The 20,090-nt window shown below is 36.7% G+C and overlaps 1 protein-coding gene across 6 annotated transcripts in view; it reads left to right on the top strand.

Moving 5' to 3' along the window:
• CA2H3orf20 (chromosome A2 C3orf20 homolog) overlaps window positions 1–20,090 on the top strand; it is a 100,280-nt gene that overhangs the window by 68,129 nt on the left and 12,061 nt on the right. The gene's annotated exons all lie outside the window — the stretch shown is intronic.

The following is a 20,090-nucleotide window of genomic DNA, read 5'->3' as shown; positions in this document are numbered from 1 at the left end:
CCTATTTTCTTACATGTATTAATCATGGCTACTTTAACACCTTTGTCAGATATGTGCAATATTCCTGTGGGTCTGTTTCTCATAGTTTTCAGTTAAACCTTGATTCTTTATATGTCTGATTTTTTGTGTATGCCAGACATTGTGTATGAAAAAATATAGAGAGAATTTGAGGCTTTGGATAATGCAATATTCCTTCAGAGAGGACTTACCTTTGCTTTCAACCATCAACTTGGCTGGGTCCATATCACCCTCATCCAGACAGGAATTGAAGCTGTGTTTCAGTCTTTGTGAGGGCTTGTCTATTTCTGTTTCACTTTTACTCTTTAGGTATAGTTCTTCAGGTCCTCAACTAAAAGCCAGGACTTTTTTCAGGGACATCTTCTTTGGTGGGCCTGAGCTTCCATTTCACCCCCCTACAACCAATGAACATGCCAGGAGTCTCCTCACCTTCTCAGCCTGTCATCCCTAGGTTTCACTTTCAGAATCAGAATTTTCCTTGAGGGGTAAAGCTGTCCTATATGTCATACTTACCTTTCTTGTTTTCTCTCTTTTCCCATATCCTGACCTTACAAGTTCTCACTTATGAAATGCAAACATATTTTTGTTAATTTTTTCTCAGAAGGAAGGTTTGTCTAAACCCCCCTAGTCAGCCATTGTTGGAAGTGGGAATGTTTCTGATTGCTTTGTGGGAAAATTATTTTAGGATGAAAAGAGTGGAATCACAGTAGTTAGGAGAATATTTTAGTAATCCAGGTGACAGTGATATTGTGCTGTCAGAGGTAGTAGTAGAAATAAGGAGAAAATTAGACATATTTTTAATAAACAAAATATGTAATAACATATTTGTTAACAGAAATGACTAACTGATAGATGTGGAATAAGAGAAAAAAAGGTATTATGGATGACTTTGAGGTTGTTGTCTTAAATAACTGAATGAGGATGGTGTCATTACCTTGGATAGTGAAGAGTGAGGGCAAAGTAGGTTTAGGTGAGAATAAATGTGCAAATTACAAATATACTCCTTTCAGTATGCATTTGTATCTATGTGAGCAAGGATCCTGACCCAGATGGAGAAAACTCAGGACTTATTCAGAGCCACTGTTATTCAGTGGACCCCTGAGTCCATTTCTCCTTTGATCTTAAAACTCACTCTCCTCGTGTGGTAGAACACATCCCTAAAACCCTGGAGTTACAGGAATTACCCAAGTTTATACAACTCTAGGACCTTCTGGTCTAAGTAACTCTAACTCTCAAAACCTCAGTTTCCTTATTTGTCAAATGGGTCTAATAACCCCTGCCCTGTCTACCCTCTCCCTGTATGCTCTTCTAAGTTCCTGGGAAGGGCAACATCTATTAGATTTGCAGAAGTGCTATTTAAGCTGTAAGTGCTGTAATAACTTAAAATAGTGTGCTTCTGTATTTTCAGATACCTCAGAAACATTGTGGGAAGTGAGGAAGGAACTAACAAATCTGTTTAGTGAACCAGTCCTGCCCTACCATATACCTGGATTAGGTTTTCCTTAGGCAACAGGCAATAAGGCACCAAGGGGAGCAGTGTTTATGTGGGGAGCTGGAAGACAGGATTCCCTCTCCAGAGACAACAGTGAGCAAAGGTGAGCAGAACCTGTAAAAGCCTCTTTTCCTAACCTTCCAGTCTCAGGAGCCATAAACAGAATGCTGAACAGCAGAGCACTGAGCAGGAGAGGCAGTTTCCAGTTACTCTAACAACTGTTCTATCTTTAAAAACAGGCAGCCCAACTCTGGACAGGAACTGAAGGGATGGACTGCTAGGCATGGGAACTTAAGTGCCAGGCTTTCAGCATTGCAGAGGCCAGAGCTGGCAGGTGGAAGATGAGGACTTTTCCAAATGTGTGGGCCTATCTGAAGAGTAAAGTCAAGTTAGAGTGGGAAGGGGAACAGTTGATGAGACCAGGCTGCAGAGTTTGGATTTGACTTTCAGGGCAAATGACTAAAACCTGGACAGAGAGAGCAATGGGGAGGACCTTCTCATGGGAACACTGACCTGTGGCTGAGAGGAATGTGACCCCACAGGGAAGGAACTGGAGAAGTAAATATCTAACTGTATGGTCCTCTTTACTTCTGATCTCCTGCTGGTGCTCCCACTGGCAAAACCCAACCAGAATTTCTTAAAGCCTGTTTAAGCAAATGCAAATATATTTTACTTCTTCTGTTGCTGCTGCTTCTGCTTCCACTTTTCTTTTGTCTTTCTTTTCTCTTCTTTCTTCTTCAAAAGCATGACATTAAAAATGCTGTTCTGAAACTTTGCCTTTTTCACTTAACACTATATCTTAGAAATTGTCCTATAAATTGCTTTTTCTTTTGGCTACATAATATCCATTATATAGACGTTCCATGTTTGATTTGCCCAATTCTGTATTCCTATTCTAACCCATGGGGAAAGCAATGACCACATATATTCATCATTTCACATTTATACAAATATAGCTGTAAATAAATTGCTAAAGATGGAATTGCTGGGCCAAGGGTCACGTGCATTTAAAAGTTTAAGAGATGGCACAAAAACAGACACATAGACCAATGGAACAGAATAGAAACCCCAGAACTAGACCCACAAATGTATGGCCAACTCATCTTTGACAAAGCAGGAAAGAACATCCAATGGAAAAAAGACAGCCTCTTTAACAAATGGTGCTGGGAGAACTGGACAGCAACATGCAGAAGGTTGAAACTAGACCACTTTCTCACACCATTCACAAAAATAAACTCAAAATGGATAAAGGACCTAAATGTGAGACAGGAAACCATCAAAATCTTAGAGGAGAAAGCAGGAAAAGACCTCTCTGACCTCAGCCGTAGCAATCTCTTACTCGACACATCCCCAAAGGCAAGGGAATTAAAAGCAAAAGTGAATTACTGGGACCTTATGAAGATAAAAAGCTTCTGCACAGCAAAGGAAACAACCAACAAAACTAAAAGGCAACCAACGGAATGGGAAAAGATATTCGCAAATGACGTATCGGACAAAGGGCTAGTATCCAAAATCTATAAAGAGCTCACCGAACTCCACACCCGAAAAACAAATAACCCAGTGAAGAAATGGGCAGAAAGCATGAATAGACACTTCTCTAAGGAAGACATCCGGATGGCCAACAGGCACATGAAAAGATGTTCAGCGTCGCTCCTTATCAGGGAAATACAAATCAAAACCACACTCAGGTATCACCTCACGCCAGTCAGAGTGGCCAAAATGAACAAATCAGGAGACTATAGATGCTGGAGAGGATGTGGAGAAACGGGAACCCTCTTGCACTGTTGGTGGGAATGCAAATTGGTGCAGCCGCTCTGGAAAGCAGTGTGGAGGTTCCTCAGAAAATTAAAAATAGACCTACCCTATGACCCAGCAATAGCACTGCTAGGAATTTATCCAAGGGATACAGGAGTACTGATGCATAGGGGCACTTGTACCCCAATGTTCATAGCAGCACTCTCAACAATAGCCAAATTATGGAGAGAGCGTAAATGTCCATCAACTGATGAATGGATAAAGAAATTGTGGTTTATATACACAATGGAATATTACGTGGCAATGAGAAAAAATGAAATATGGCCTTTTGTAGCAACGTGGATGGAACTGGAGAGTGTGATGCTAAGTGAAATAAGCCATACAGAGAAAGACAGATACCATATGGTTTCACTCTTATGTGGATCCTGAGAAACTTAACAGAAACCCATGGGGGAGGGGAAGGAAAAAAAAAAAAAAAGAGGTTAGAGTGGGAGAGAGCCAAAGCATAAGAGACTGTTAAAAACTGAGAACAAACTGAGGGTTGATGGGGGGTGGGAGGGAGGAGAGGGTGGGTGATGGGTATTGAGGAGGGCACCTTTTGGGATGAGCACTGGGTGTTGTATGGAAACCAATTTGTCAATAAATTTCATATTTAAAAAAAATAGAAACAATTTAAAAAAAGAAAAAAAAAGTTTAAGAGATAGTCCAAATTAATCTCCATAAGGGTAATACCAATTTATATTCTCATCAGGAGAATATGTTGCCTTAGTATAGTTTTAATTCATATTTTTCTTTAAAATTTTTTTAAAATTCCAGTACAGTTAACATACACTTATATTACTTTCAGGTGTACAATATAGTGATTCAACAATTCTTTTTAAAAAAATGTTTATTTAGTTTCAGAGAGAGGCGCACATACAAGTGGGAGGAGGGGCAGAAAGACAGAATCCCAAGCAGGCTCCCTGCTGTCAGCGAGGAGCCCTATGCAGGGGACTCAATTCCAGGACCATGAGCATGACCCAAGTTGAAATCAAGAGTTGGATGCTTAACTGAGCTACCCTGACATCCATTGATTCAACAATTCTGTAAATCAGTCAGTGCTCTTCATGTTAAGTGTACTCTTAATCCCCATCACTTATTTCACCCATCCCCTACCCACCTCCCTTCTGGTGACCATCCATTTGTTCTCTATAGTTAGGAGTCTGTTTTTTGGTTGGTCTCTTTTTTACTTTGTTCTTTTGTTTTGTTTCTAAATTGCACATATGGTATTTGTCTTTCTCTGACTGACTTATTTCACTAGGTGTTATATTCTCTAGGTCCATCCACATTGTTGTAAATGGCAAGATTTCATTCTTTTTATGGACGTTTAATATTCCATTGTATATATACCACATCTTTATCCATTCATCTTTTGAGGGACACTTGGGCTGCTTTCGTAATTTGGCTATTGTAAATAAGCTGCAGGAAAAAATGCTTTTGTATTCTTTGGGTAAATACCCAGTAGTAGAGTTATTGGATCATATGGTAGTTCTTTTTTAATTTTTTGAGGACCCTCCATACTATTTTCCACTGTGGCTACACCAGTTTGTATTCCCACAACAGTGCACAAGCATTCCTTTTTCTCCACATTCTTGCCAACATTTGTTGTTCCTTGTATTTTTTATTTTAGCCATTCTGATAGGTGTGAGGTGATATTTCATTGTAGTTTTGGTTTGCATTTCTCTGATGATGAGTGATGTTGAGCATCTTTTCATGTGTCTGTTGGCCATCTGCATGTCTTCTTTGGAAAATGTCTGTTCTCATCTTCTATCCATTTTTTAATTGAATTGGTTGGTTTTGGGGTGTTGAGTTTGATACATTCTTTATAGATTTTGGACATTAACCCTTTATTGGATATGCCATTTGCAAATATCTTCTCCCATTCAATAGGTTGTCTTTTAGTTTTGATTGTTCCCTTGGCTTCGCAAAAGCTTTTTTTTATTTTGATGTAATCCCAATAGTTTATTTTTGCTTTCCTTTCCCTTGGCCTTGGGAGACATGTCTAGAAAAAGGTTGTTACAGCCAGTGTCAGAGAATTTACTGCCTGTGCTCCCTTCTAGGATTTTTATGGTCTCAGGTGTCATATTTAGATCCTTAATCCACTTTGAGTTTATTTTGTGTATGGTGTAAGAAGTGGTCCAGTTTCATTCTTTTGCATGTAGCTGTCCAGTTTTCCCAACATCATTTTTTGAAGAGACTGTCTTTTTCCCGTTGCATATTCTTGCCTCTTTTGTTGAAGATTAATTGACCATATAATTGTGGTTTTATTTCTGGGCTCTCTAATGTGTTCCATTGATCTATGTGTCTGTTTTTGTGCCAGTACCATACTGTTTTGATTATTGCAGCTTTGTAATATATTTTGAAGTCTGGAATTGTGATACCTCCGGTTGTTTGTTTTGTTGTTGTTGTTGTTGTTTTAAAGATTGCTTTGGCTATTCGGGGTCTTTTGTGGTTCCATACAAATTTTAGGATTATTTATTCTAGTTCTGTGAAAATGCCATTGACATTTTGATAGGGATTGCATTAAATATGTAGATTGCTTTGAGTGGTATGGGCATTTTAACAGTATTTGTTCTTGCAGTCCATGAGAATGGAATATCTTTCCCTTTTTTTGGTATTAGCTTCCATTTCTTTCATCAGTGTTTTATAGTTTTCAGAGTACAAGTGTTTGTTGGTTAAATTAATTATTAGGTTTTTTATTATTTTTGGTGCAATTGTAAATGGGATTGTTTTGTTAATTTCTCTCTCTTCTATTTCATTATTAGTGTATAGAAATGCAATGAATATCTGTATGTTAACTTTGTATCCTGAGACCTTACTGAATTCATGCATCAATTCTAGTTGCTTTTTTGGTGGAGTCTTTAGGTTTTTCTGTATAATAGCATCATGCCATCTGCAAATAGTGGAAGTTTTACTTCTTTCTTACCAACTTGTATGCCTTTTATTTCTTTTTGTTGTCTTCGAGTACTGTGTTGAATAGAAGTGGTGAGATTGGACAAGCTCATCTTGGTCCTGACCTTACAGGAAAAGTTCTCAGTTTTTCCCCAGTGAGTATGATGTTTGCAGTGGGTTTTTCATATGTGATCTTTATTATGTTGAGGTATGCTTCTCTAAATCTACTTTGTTGAAGATTTTCTTTTTATCACGGATGGATGTTGTACTTTGTCAAATGTTTTTTCTGCATCTATTGAAATGATCATATGGTTTTTATCCTTTGTCTTGTTGATGTGCTATATCATGTTGATTGATTTGTGAATATTGAGCCACCCTTGCATCCCACAATACGACTTTATTGTGGTGAATGATTTTTTAATATATTGTTGAATTCAGTTTGCTAATGTTTTGTTGAGGATTTTGTATCTATGTTTATCAGAGATAGTGGCCTGTAGTTGTGTTTTTTGTTTTTTTTTTTTTTGTTTTTGTTTTTTTTTGTAGTGTCTTTATCTGGTTTTGATATCAAGGTTATGCTGACCTCATAGAATAAATTTGGAACATCTTTCCTTCCTCTCTATTTTTTCTTCTTTTAATGTTTGGCAGAATTCACCTGTGAAGCCATCTGGTCCTGGACTTTTGTTTGCAGGGAGCTTTTTTATTTTTAACGTTTATTTACTTTGAGAGAGAGAGAGAGAGCATGAACTTGTACACATGTGTAGAAGAGGGGCAGAGAGAGAGAGAGTGAGAGAGAGAAAGAGAGGGAGAATCCTAAGCAGGCTCTAGACTGTCAGTGCATAGCCCGATACAGGGCTCAATCCCAAGAACCATGAGATCATGACCTGAGCTGAAATCAACAGTAGATTTAACTGACTGAGCCACCCAGGTGCCCCTGCTGGGAGCTTTTTGATTACTGATTCAATTTTTTTCCATAAGTGATCTGTTCAAATTTTCTATTTCTTTCTGATTCAGTTTTGGGAGGCTATATGTTTCTAGGAATTTGTCCATTTCTTCTAGGTTGTCCAATTGGTTGGCATATAGTTTTTCATAATATTCTCTTTTAATCCTTTGTATTGCTGTGGTGCTGGTTGTTATTCTTTCCTCTTTCATTTCTGATTTTGTCTATTTGAGGCTTGTCTTTCTCTGTTTTTTGTTCTGTTTTGTTTTGATGAGTCTGGCTGAAGGTTTATCAAGTTAATCTTTTCAAAGAGCCCAGCTTCTGCTTTCATTGATCTGTTGTATTGTTTTTTTAGTTTCTGTTTTGTTTATTTCACTCTAATCTTTATAATTTCTTTCCTTCTACTGGTTTGGGTTTTCTTTGTTCTTCTTTTACTACTCCTTTAGGTGTAAGTTTAGGTTATTTGAGATTTTTCTTGCTTCTCAAGGTAGGCTTGTATTGCTATATACTTTCTTCTTAGAGCTGCTTTTGCTGCATCCCAGATTTTGTACCATTGTGTTTTCATTTTCATTTGTTTCCACATATTTTAATCTCCTCTTTGATTTCTCAGTTGGCCCATTCATTGTTTAATGCATGTTATTTAACCTTCACATATTTGTGGCCTTTCCAGATTTTTTCTTGTGGTTGATTTCTAGTTTTACAGTGTTGTGGTCAGAAGAGATACATGGTATGGTTTCAATATTTTTTATTTGTTGAGACTTGTTTTGTGACCTAATATGTAATCTATTCTGGAGAATGTTCCATGTACACTTGAAAAGAATATATAGTCTGCCATTTTAGGATGAAATGTTCTGAATATATCTATTAGATCCATCTGGTCTAGTGTGTCACTCAAAGCCGCTATTTCCTGGTTGATTTTCCATTTGGATGATCTGTTCATTGATGTAAATGGGGTGTTAAAGTCATCCCCTACTATTACTGTATTACTATTGATTACTTTTTGTATATTTGTTATTAGTTGCTTTATGTATTTGGGTGCTCCCATGTGGGTGAATAAATATTTACAGTGATATATTCTTGTTGGAGTGTTCCTTTTAGGATTAGATAGTGTCTTTCTTGGTCTTTTGTTACAGTCTTTGTTTTAAAGTCTACCTTGTCTGATATAAGTATTGCTACCCTAGCTTTCTTTTCACTTCCTTTTGTATGATAAATTCTTCTCCATCCCTTCACTTTTAATCTGTATGTGTCTTTAGGTCTGAAATTAGTATCTTGTAGGTGATTACTTTAAGTTTTTTATCAGGTATATTACTCATCTCCATTTCATTTAGGTCTCTTGCTGTGATTTTGTCCTGTTCTTTCATTTGGGACATATTCCTCCATCTCTTCGCTTTGCCTGACTCTGTGTCTGTTACATGTGTTAGGAATTCAGCTATGTCTCCTGCTCTTGAAAGTAGTGGCCTTATGAAGAAGAGGTCCTGTAGTGCCCTGCTGTGCAGTGTCCCCTGTTCCCTAGAACTGGTGCTTCAGGGGTGTCTCCTATGTGTGTTCTGTGTACCCTGCCATTGTGGCTGAGTCACTTTTGCCTTCAGTTATCAGCAGTGGCTCTCTCTCCCTGTTGTGGGCAGGGCTTGTTTCCTGTATTGTTAATGGGTTAGTCTGAAGCCTCCAGTTTGAGGTTTGAGTTGAGTCAGGCCAGGCATTTTCCAGAGATGCAGTAGCACCAATATACAGAGTGCTTTTCCTGTGTTCTTCCCTGAGAAGTTTTGTTGGTGGGCAGAGCCTACATAGACCAGATGTCTGCTCCCAGGCCTCTGCTGGGCCACAGTTGGACTGGTGTCAGTGGTTATCTTCCCCATTCCCTGGGGCAGGTGTCACTTTGGAGTGGTACTGGTCCCTGTTGGGGCAGCTTGCATCTGCCAGGCTTGTGGCATCACTCTGGATGGGCTCCATCTAAGGGCATATGGGGGTGGGGGGTGGTGTCTGAAGGAGAATACAGAAGCAGGGCAGGTGGTGTTAACAGGGTCTAAGAAGATTTGCTGTGGGAAGGGACCTACAGCTTCTGGAAGTCATGGCCTGCCAGGTTGGAGGGGGTGGATCCACAGAAGTGTGTGGGGATAGGGTGCCCTGTTAGCAAGTAAGTAGCGAATGTTAGCACTGCACTCAGTTGCAGGTATCTACGTGTCTAGGCTAGGGCGTAGGGGAGGGAAATGGCACCTGCCAGCTCCTTGGTTCCTAGAGAAGTCTTCCAATGATCCCTGCCCCTTCAGCACATGCTCTGAGATCAGTAAACAGATCTTCCTCCTGTATACCTCAGGAGGTTTTCAAACTGCTGCTTCTATGCTGTATCTCCATGGGGCTGTTTGTGCTGTTTAAGGGCAGGGACTCAATTTCCTATTGCCCTCTCAGAGTTTTGAAAAATCCCACTGATTTTTAAAGTTCCAGATGTTAAGCCCTCTGATCGTAAGAACTCACAAAATTTGGCCCCTTTGGTTTTCAAAGCCAAACATTATGGGGATTTGTCTTCCCTGTGCAGTTTCCACATGACTGGGGTCCCTGATGTGAGGGTCTATTTCTTTCCCCTCTCCTCCCCTGCAGTATCCCTCCCTTCCAGCACAATCCTCCAGGTCCATTTAGTTCCTGACTGTGTTTTCACTCTTCCTATCCTCTTTGATGTGGCCTCTTCTTTATATTTAGCTGTAGAGAGTCTATTCTGCCAGGTTTTGGGTTGTTTTCTGGGACATTTACACTGATATAGGTGTTAACCTAATTGTATTTATGAGACGGGTGAACTTAGGGTCCTCCTACTCTACATCTTCCATACTTATTTTATTGTCAGTGAAGTCAAGCATAATTTTATAATTTCTTTTTCAACTTTTATGTTGTGGTAAAATACACATAACATAAAATTTATCATCCTGGTCATATTTAAGTGTATATTTCAGTGGTATTAAATACATTCATGTTATGAGACCATCACCACTGTCCATATCCAGAACTCTTTTCATCTTGTAAAACTGAAACTCTGTCCCCATTAAACACTGACCGCCCATTTCCTCTCCCTCAGCCCCTGGCAACCACCATTCTACTTTGTTTTTATGACTTCGATTACTCTAAGTCCCTTAAATAAGTAGAATCATACAGTATTTGTCTTTTTGTGAGTAGCTCATTTTACTTAGCATAATGTCTTCCAGGTTTATCCATGTTGTAGTGTGTGTCACAATTTTGCTCCTTTTAAGGGTTGAATAGTATTCCATTGTATATATAGACCACATTTTGTTTATTCATTTATCTGTTGATAGACACGTGGGTTACTTCCACGTATTAGCTATTGTGAGTAATGCTGCTATGAAGATGGGTATACAAATATTTCTTTGAGAACTCTTTTACATTCTTTTGGGTGAATGCCCATAATGCATTTGCTGGATTATATGGAAATTATCTCTTTTTTTTTTTAACATTTTTAATGTTTATTTAGTTTTGAGAGAAAGAGTGTACGTGGGGGAAAGGCAGAGAGAGAGGAAGACACAGAATCTGAAGCAGGCGCCAGGCTCTGAGCTGTCAGCTGTCAGCTGAGATCATGAGCCGAAGTTGGATGCTTAACTGACAGAGCCACCCATGCACCCCGAAGTTGTCTCTTGTTTTTGAGGAAACACCATATAGTTTCCCACAGTGGCTGTACCACTTTACATTCATACCAACAGCACACAAAGGTTCCAATTTCTCCACATCCTTGCCAACACTTGCTGTTTTCTCTTTTTTTTTTTGATAGTAGCTATCCTAAGTGTGAGGTGATGTCTCATAGATTTTTTTTGGGGGGGGTAGGTGTTTAGTATAAATTTATTATATGCTTTATATAAGCGTGAATGCTATGTACAATCATGCAGTTTTAAAAATAGTTAACAAGAAAAAAAATAAAAATAGTTAACAAGAGTTGTTATAGAACTATACATTACTGACATCATTGGGAAGCAAGGATTAATTGTTCATACTTTTGTAATGAAAGACACCTCAAATTTACTTAGTTATTTCAAATATCTATGTCAAGATAGTCTACATTTAGCTTGCCCTGGGTGTGTTTTATTTATTTTATTTATTTATTATTTATTTTTATTTTTTTAATTTACATCCAAGTTAGTTAACATATAATGCAACAATGATTTCAGGAGTAGATTCCTTAATGCCCCTTATCCATTTAGCCCATACCTCCTCCCACAACCCCTCCAGTAACCCTGTTTGTTCTCCATATTTAAGAGTCTCTTATGTTTTGTCCCCCTCCCTGTTTTTATATTATTTTTGCTTCCCTTCCCTTGTGTTCATCTGTTCTGTGTCTTAAAGTCTTCATATGAGTGAAGTCATATGATATTTATCTTTCTCTGACTGACTAGTTTCACTTAGTGTAATACCTTCTAGTTCCATCCACATAGTTGCAAATGGCAAGATTTCATTCTTTTTGATTGCTGAGTAATACTCCTTTGTGTATATGTACCACCTCTTCTTTATCCATTCATCCATTGATGGACATTTGGGCTCTTTCCATACTTTGGCTATTGTCGATAGTGCTGCTATAAACATTGGGGTGCATGTGTCCCTTCGAAACAGCACACCTGTATCCCATGGATAAATGGCTAGTAGTCCAACTGCTGGGTTGTAAGGTAGTTCTATTTTTCATTTTTTGAGGAATATCCATACTGTTTTCCAGAGTGGCTGCCCCAGTTTGCATTCCCACCAGCAGTGCAAAAGGGATCCTCTTTCTCTGCATCCTCGCCAACATTTGTTGTTGCCTGAGTTGTTAATGTTAGCCATTCTGACAGGTGTGAGGTGGTATCTCATTGTGCTTTTTATTTGTATTTCCCTGATGATGAGTGATGTTGAGCATTTTTTCATGTGCTTGTTGGCCATTTGCATATCTTTCTTTTAAGAAATGGCTCTTCAAGTTCTTTCCCCATTTTTAATCAGGTGTTTGTTATTTTGATTTTAGTTCTTTAAATATTCTAGGTATTAATCTCTTATCAGTTATATAATTTGCAAATATTTTCCCATTCTGTGGGTTGTTTTTTTACTCTATGGATAGTATCTTTTGATGCACAGATTTTTTGTTTTCCTGAAGTGCAATCTGTGTATTTTTTCTTATGTTACCTGTGGCTTTGTTGTCATATCCTTGAAATCATTGCCAAACCCAATGTTGTAAAGCTTTTCTCCAGTGTTTTTTCTAAGAATTATATTATTTTAGGTTCTTGATCCATTTTTAGTTCATTTTTGTATGAAGTGTTAGGTAAGGGTCCAAATTCATCTTTTGCATGTGGAAATCCAGCTTTGCCGACACCATCTGTTGAAAAGAAAATGTCTTTTCCCTATTGAATGGTCTTGACACCCTTATTAAAAAATCATTTGACCATACATGTAAGGGTTTATTTCTGTGCTCTGTATTCTATTCTAATGGTCTATATGTCTGTCATTATATCACACTGGTTTGATTACTGTAGCTTTGTAGTAAGTTTTGAAATCAAGATTTGTGAGTCCTCCAACTTTGTTCTTCTTCTTCAAAGTAGTTGCAGCTATTCATGGCCCCTCAACAATTCCATATGAATTTCAGGGTTGGCGCTTCCATTTCTGCAAGAAAGGCGGTTGAAATTTTGATCGGAAAAACATCAAATCTTCAGCTCATTTGGAGTAGTATTGCCAGTTTAACAATTTTAATTCTTCCAACACAGGAACATGTGATATCTTCCATTTATTTACATCTTTTACAATTTCTTTCAATGTTTTGTAATATTCACTGTGAAAGTCTTTTACTTTCTTGGTTACGTTTATTTCTTAGTATTTTCTCCTTTTTGGTTCTATTATAAATGAAAATATTTTCTAAATTTCCTTTTCAGATTGTTCTTTGCTAGTGTATAGAAATATAACTGATTTCTGCCTGTTAATCTTTTATCCTGAAATTTGCTGAATTTATTAACTCTGTGTGTGTGTGTGTGTGTGTGTGTGTGTGTGTGTGTGTGTGTGTTCTTTAGGATGTTCCAAATACAATTCATATTATCTGTGAATAGAAATAGTTTTACTCCTTCTTTCCAATTTAGATGGCTTTTATTTATTTTTCTTGCCTAATTGCTCTAGCTAGAGAACTTCTAGTACAGTGTTGAATATAAATGGTTGAAGCACCTGGGTGGCTTAGTCAGTTAAAACAGCCAACTTTGGCTCAGGTCATGATCTCACAGTTTATGGGGTTGAGCCCCTTATTGGGCTCTCTGCTGTCAGCATGTAGCTCTCTTTGGATCCTCTGTTTCACTCTCTTTCTCTGCCACTCCTATGCTTGCTCTCTCTCTCTCTCTCTCTCTCTCTCTCTCAAATAAATAAACATTTTTAAAAATGGTGAAAGTGGGCATCCTTGTCTTACTCCTGATCTCTAAGAGGTAAGGCTTTCAGTCTTTTACCATTGGGTGTGATGTTAGTGGTGAGTATTTTGTAAATGCCTTTTATTATATTGAGGAAGTTCCCTTCTAATCCTAGCTTGTTGAGTGCTTTTATCAACATTCATGAAAGGGTATTGCGATTGTCAAATGTTTTTTTCCTCCATAAACTGAGAAGATGTTGCATTTTTTTAACCTCCATTTTTTATTAAGGATATGTATTACCCTGGTTGATTTTCGTAAGTTGAACCGCCCTTATGTTCCTTGGGAAAATCTCTTAGTCATGGTGTATAATCCTTTTAATACGCTGCTGGATTTGGTTCACTAGGATTTATTTTATTGAGAATTTTTGCATCTATATTCATAATGAATATCCATTTATATTTTTCTTTTCTTATATTGTCTTTGGCTCAAGTATCAGGGTAATGTTGGCCTCATAGAATGAGTTATGAAGTGTTCTTTCCTGATCTATTTTTTAGATGAATTTGAAAACAATTGGTGTTAGTTACCCAAGTGTTTGGTAGAAATCAAAAGTGAAACCATCTGGTCCTGGGCTTTTCTTTGTCAGAAAGTTTTTTTTATTACTAATTTAATCTTTTTACTTTTTAGAGGCTTATTCAGATTTTATATTTCTTCTTCAGTAATTTTTGGCAGTTTGTGTGTTTCTAGGAATTTATCCATTTCATTTAGTTTTTCTAATTAACATATATATTATATATTGTATATTAATATGTATTATATATAATAATATAATTATATATTAACATATATTTTATATTATATAGTACATATCATTATAAATATATTTATATTATATGCTATATTAATATAATATATTAATATATATTGTATATTATATATTTTAATATATTAAGATATATTAATAATATATTGTTAATATATAATATATATTAATATGTTATATATTTTAATATATAATATATTTATATATTTTTTAATATATATATATTTTTTCAAGTTCATGATTCTTTTTTTTTCAATATATGAAATTTACTTTCAAATTGGCTTCCATACAACACCCAGTGCTCATCCCAAAAGGTGCCCTCCTCACTACCCATCACCCACCCTTCCCTCCCTCCCACCCCCCATCAACCCTCAGTTTGTTCTCGGTTTTTAAGAGTCTCTTATGCTTTGGCTCTCTCCCACTCTAACCTCTTTTTTTTTTTTCCTTCCCCTCCCCCATGGGTTTCTGTTAAGTTTCTCAGGATCCACATAAGAGTGAAACCATATGGTATCTGTCTTTCTCTGTATGGCTTATTTCACTTAGCATCACACTCTCCAGTTCCATCCACATTGCTACAAAGGGCCATATTTCATTCTTTCTCATTGCCACGTAGTACTCCATTGTGTATATAAACCACAATTTCTTTATCCATTCATCAGTTGATGGACATTTACGCTCTTTCCATAATTTGGCTACTGTTGAGAGTGCTTCTCTAAACATTGGGGTACAAGTGCCCCTATGCATCAGTACTCCTGTATCCCTTGGGTAAATTCCTAGCAGTGCTATTGCTGGGTCATAGGGTAGGTCTATTTTTAATTTTTGAGGAACCTCCACACTGTTTTCCAGAGTGGCTGCACCAATTTGCATTCCCACCAACAGTGCAAGAGTGTTCCCGTTTCTCCGCATCCTCTCCAGCATCTATAGTCTCCTGATTTGTTCATTTTGGCCACTCTGACTGGCATGAGGTGATATTTGAGTGTGGTTTTGATTTGTATTTCCCTGATGGGGAGTGACGTTGAGCATCTTTTCATGTGCATATTGGCCATCCGGATGTCTTCTTTAGAGAAGTGTCTATTCATGCTTTCTGCCCATTTCTTCACTGGGTTATTTGTTTTTCGGGTGTGGAGTCTGGTGAGCTCTTTATAGATTTTGGATACTAGTCCTTTGTCCAATATGTCATTTGCAAATATCTTTTCCCATTCCTTTGGTTGCCTTTTAGTTTTGTTGGTTGTTTCCTTTGCTGTGCAGAAGGTTTTATCTTCATAAGGACCCAGTAGTTCATTTTTGCTTTTAATTCCCTTGCCTTTGGGGATGTGTCAAGTAAGAAATTGCTACAACTGAAGTCAGAGAGGTCTTTTCCTGCTTTCTCCTCTAGGGTTTTGATGGTTTCCTGTCTCACATTCAGGTCCTTTATCCATTTTGAGTTTATTTTTGTGAATGGTGTAAGAAAGTGGCCTAGGGGAAAGAGCATCAGTGGGGGAAAGGGGCAGAGGGGAAGAGAGAGAAAATCCCAAGCAGGTTTCACATTTAGCATGGAACTCGATCCCACAACGCTGGGATCATGACCTGAGCCTAAATCAAGAGTCAGACACTCAACTAACTGAGCTACCCTGTTGCCCCTCATTTAGGTTATCTAATTTGTTGGTGTACAGCTCACAGTGACTTCTTATACTCCTTTTTAGTTAAGATCAGTAATAATGTCCCACTTTCATATTTTATTTTAACAATTTCAGTCTTCTCTACTTTTCCTACATCCAACTAAGATTAATGAATTCTGTTGATCTTTTCAGAGAAACAAACATTTTTTAGTTGTTTCTCTATATTGCTTTCTATTTTCTATTTTCTTTACCTACTGAGAATTATTTCTTTCCTTCTACTAGCTTTGAGTTTAGATTGCTCTTGTTTTTCTAATGTAAATTTCAGTTAGGTTATTGATTTGAGCACTTTCTTCTCTTTTAATGCTATATATCTCTATTTGAGTACTCTTCTCAATGTATCCCATAAGTTTCAGTATTTTGGGTTGTTTTGTTTTCATTAATGTCAAAGTATTTTCTCATTTTTCTTGTGATTCCTTCTTTGATCCATTGATTGTTTAATGTGTTGCTTAATTTCCACATATTTATGATTTTTCCAAATTTCCTTCTGTTACTGATTTCTAATTTCATTCCATTCTTATTGGAGAAAATATCTTCTATGATTTCATTTTTTTTAACTTATTGGGACTTTTTGATGGGTGAATATATATAGTTTACCCTGGAAAATGTTCCCTGTGCACTTGAGAAGAATATATATTCTTCTGTAGTAAAGGTAAATGATCTACATATGTCTCTTTGGTTAGTTGGTTTACAGTGTTCTTTAAGTTGTCTATTTTCTTTTTTGTCTTTTTTTAGTTGTTCTGTCAATTATTGAAAATAGGGTGTTGAAATACCCAACTATTAGAGTAGAATTTTCTGTTTCTCCCTTCAGTTCTGTCAGTTTTTGCTTCATATATTTAGACTGTGTTGTCATACTGCATATATATTCACAATTGTTATATTTCTAGTGAGAGTGACCCTGTTCTTAATGTCTAATACCTCATTTGTCTCCTGAAATCATTTTTTACTTAAAGTATATATTTTTGTCTCTTATCAGTTTAGCTACTCCTGTTCATTTATGGTTACTATTTGCTTGGAGTTTATTTCCATCCTTTTACTTGCAACCCAGTTGTATCTTTGATTCTAAAATGGGTCTCCTGTAGAGATCATATTATTGGGTCATAGGGTTTTTTGTTTTTTTGTTTTCTTTTCTATTCTGTCAGTCTTTGAGTTTTGTTGAAGATTTTCATCCATTTACATTTAAAAGTAATTACAATTAATGACTTACTTCTTCCATTTTGTTAATTGGTTTTCTAAAATCTTATAGTTTTTGTTCCTCAATTCCTCCATTGTTGACTTTTGTTTTTGTTTCTTATTTTTATGTATGTTGGTATATGGTGTGATGCTTAATTTTGTTTCAACTTGACTAGGCTAAGGGGAAAATATTATTTTGGGGTGTGTCTGTGCAGGTGTTCCTGGAAGAGATTAGCATTTGATTTAGTAGACTGGTAAAGAGATCCATCTTTACCAATGTGGGTGGACATCATCCAATCCACTGAGGGCCTGAATAAAACAAAAAAGCAAAGGTGAATTCCTTCTTTATTTTCTTGAGCTGAAAAGTCTATTTCTTCCTGCCCTCAGACATCAGAGTTCCTGGTTTTTGGGCCTTTGGACTCTAGGACTTACACAGAAGCCTTACTTCTTATGCCTTTGGCCTTGGACTAGGAATTTCACTGTTGGCTCCATTTCTTGGGTTTTTGGACTCAGACTGAATTTTAATACTAGATTTTCTGGATCTCCAGCTTGTAGACACCAGACTGTGGGACTTCTTGGCATCTATAATCACATGAACCAGCTCCTGTAATAACTTTTCTATGATATATATCTACATATATCCTATTGGTTCTGTTTCTCTGGAGAGCCCTAAATTATACACACAGTTTTATTTCCTTCTTTCTTCCTTTTCTGTGTAGTTTTTAGTTATTTTTTAGTGGTTAGTCTGGGAATTACAATAACAATCTAGCTTGAATTAATACCAACTTAGCTTCAAAAGTAAGACAATCTCTTCTATACAGATCCATACCCCCTGCCACATTGTTGTTGTCAAAAATGACATCTTTATGCATAGTGTGCCCAATTAACATAGTTTTATAATTATTGTTTTATGTATTTGTCTTTTAAATCGTATAGAAAAAAACAGGAGTTACAAATTGAAAATATAATAATGTGGGTTTATATTTACTTAATGTAGTTACCTTTACAGTGTTTTTTATTTCTTTATATAGTTTGAAATTACAGCCTAGTATTCTTCATTTCAATCTAAAGGATACTTTAGCATTTCTTTTGCAGCAGGCCTACTGGTGACAAACTTCCTCAACTTTTGTTTATCTTGGAATGTCTTGATTTCTCTTTTATTTTTGAAGGAAAATTCACTTAATATAGAATTCTTTATTGGAAAGTTTTTTTTTCTTTTAGCATTTTAAATATGTAATTCCACTGCCTTCTGGCCTCCATTATTTTTGATGAGAAATTGGCTGTTAATCTTACTGAGGATCCTTCTTGTGATGAAATACTTCTGTTGCTTTCAAGATACTCTTTGTCTTTGTCTTTCAACAATTATAATGTGTCTCACTGTGGATCTCTTTGAATTTATCTTACCTAGAGATTTGTTGAGCTTGTTAGAGATCTGTCAAAGTTGAAGACTCTCTTGGCAATTATTCCTTCAAATACTCTTTCTGCTCCTTTCTTTTTTATCCTTCTGGAATTTGCATTGTGTATATATTGGTATTCTCAATGGTGTCTCACGTGTAACTGAGGCTCTATTAATTTTTCTTCATTTTTTTCTTTTTATTCCTCAGACTGGATAATCTCACTTGGCCTGTCTTCAAGTTTGCTGATTCTTTTTTTTTTTTTTTTTTTTTTTTGGCCTGTTCAGATCCACTGTTGAATTTTTTATTTCATTTATTGTACTTTTCAACTCTAAAGTTTCTAATTGATTTCTTTTATACTTTCCATTTCTACATTGATATTTTCTGTTTGGTGGACGTTGTTGTCCTGGTTTCCTTTAGTTCTTCATTCCTGCTTTCCTTAGTACTTTGAGCATAATTAGGACAGTTAATTTAAAAATCTTTGCCTAGTAAGTCCAATAGCTGGATTTCCTCAGTGATAGTTTTTCTTTATTTCTTTTTTCATGTGAATGAGAAATATTTTCTTGTTTCTCTTTAGTTCTTCATAACTTTTTGTTCAAAACTGAATATTTTTAGTATTATACTGTGGTAATTCTAGAAATCAAAATTCCTCCCTTTCCATGGTTGGTTTTTGCTACTCATAGTTTGTAGTTGTTTGTTTAGAGACTTTTCTAGACTACTTTTATAAAGACTATATTCTTTGTCATGTGTGATCATAAGGTCTCTGGTTAGCTTAGTAGTCAGCTAGAAAAATTTGACAAACTTCCTTAAATACCTAGAGCCAAAACAACAACAACAACAACAACAACAACAACAACAAAAACAGTGACAACAATCCTCCTATCATTGCAGATTAACTATCTTGATGTACACTCCTTTAGTGCTTTTAGCCAGGCTCTTTACATCTCTACTTTGTCCTTCACTTCCCACTTGTGTGGAGCCCAAAGATCTGCCAGGGGTGAAAATCTAGGATGTTCTCAGGCTTTTTCTAAACATGGTTCCAACCCTGGGCATGCAGGTGTCCCTTTAGATTCCCTAGTGTATGTGGAACCTTCCAAAGTGTTTATTCCCTCATGAATTTTTTCCCCAGCCTCTTATTCCCAAGCTTTTTGGTTTGTGTACTGTGTGCCTGTGTGTTATACCTTGCACCAGGAGGTTGTATCTGATATATTTCCTTCTAAATACTTTGAGAGATGCTGTCCAGGAGAAAATTCCAAGGTGGGAAATACAAAGGCAAGCCATTAGCCAATCCTTCAGGGAACCTCCAGACACATCAAACCACCCAACCACAGTTCCTTGAGAGCAAAGTTCATATTACCATCTCTGGTATCAGCAAACCACACCAGGAACATGGGCTGCCATCCCCATAGATACCACCAAGCTGGGGAGTGGAGGATAGTAAATGAGTAAGTTAAAACACAATACTTTCTTATCAAAATATAGCAGTTTCTATATATTCCACTTTCCTCCACTGGAGGATTTCAGAAAGTAGTGACATAACGTGACTTAGGTTCTAACAGGAACCAGGATTCCCCAGTCTGGTG

Source organism: Felis catus, chromosome A2 (genome assembly GCF_018350175.1).
Source record: "Felis catus isolate Fca126 chromosome A2, F.catus_Fca126_mat1.0, whole genome shotgun sequence".
In the NCBI taxonomy this organism is placed as follows: Eukaryota; Metazoa; Chordata; class Mammalia; order Carnivora; family Felidae; genus Felis; species Felis catus.
This window is presented reverse-complemented; position numbering and strand designations above follow the sequence as displayed.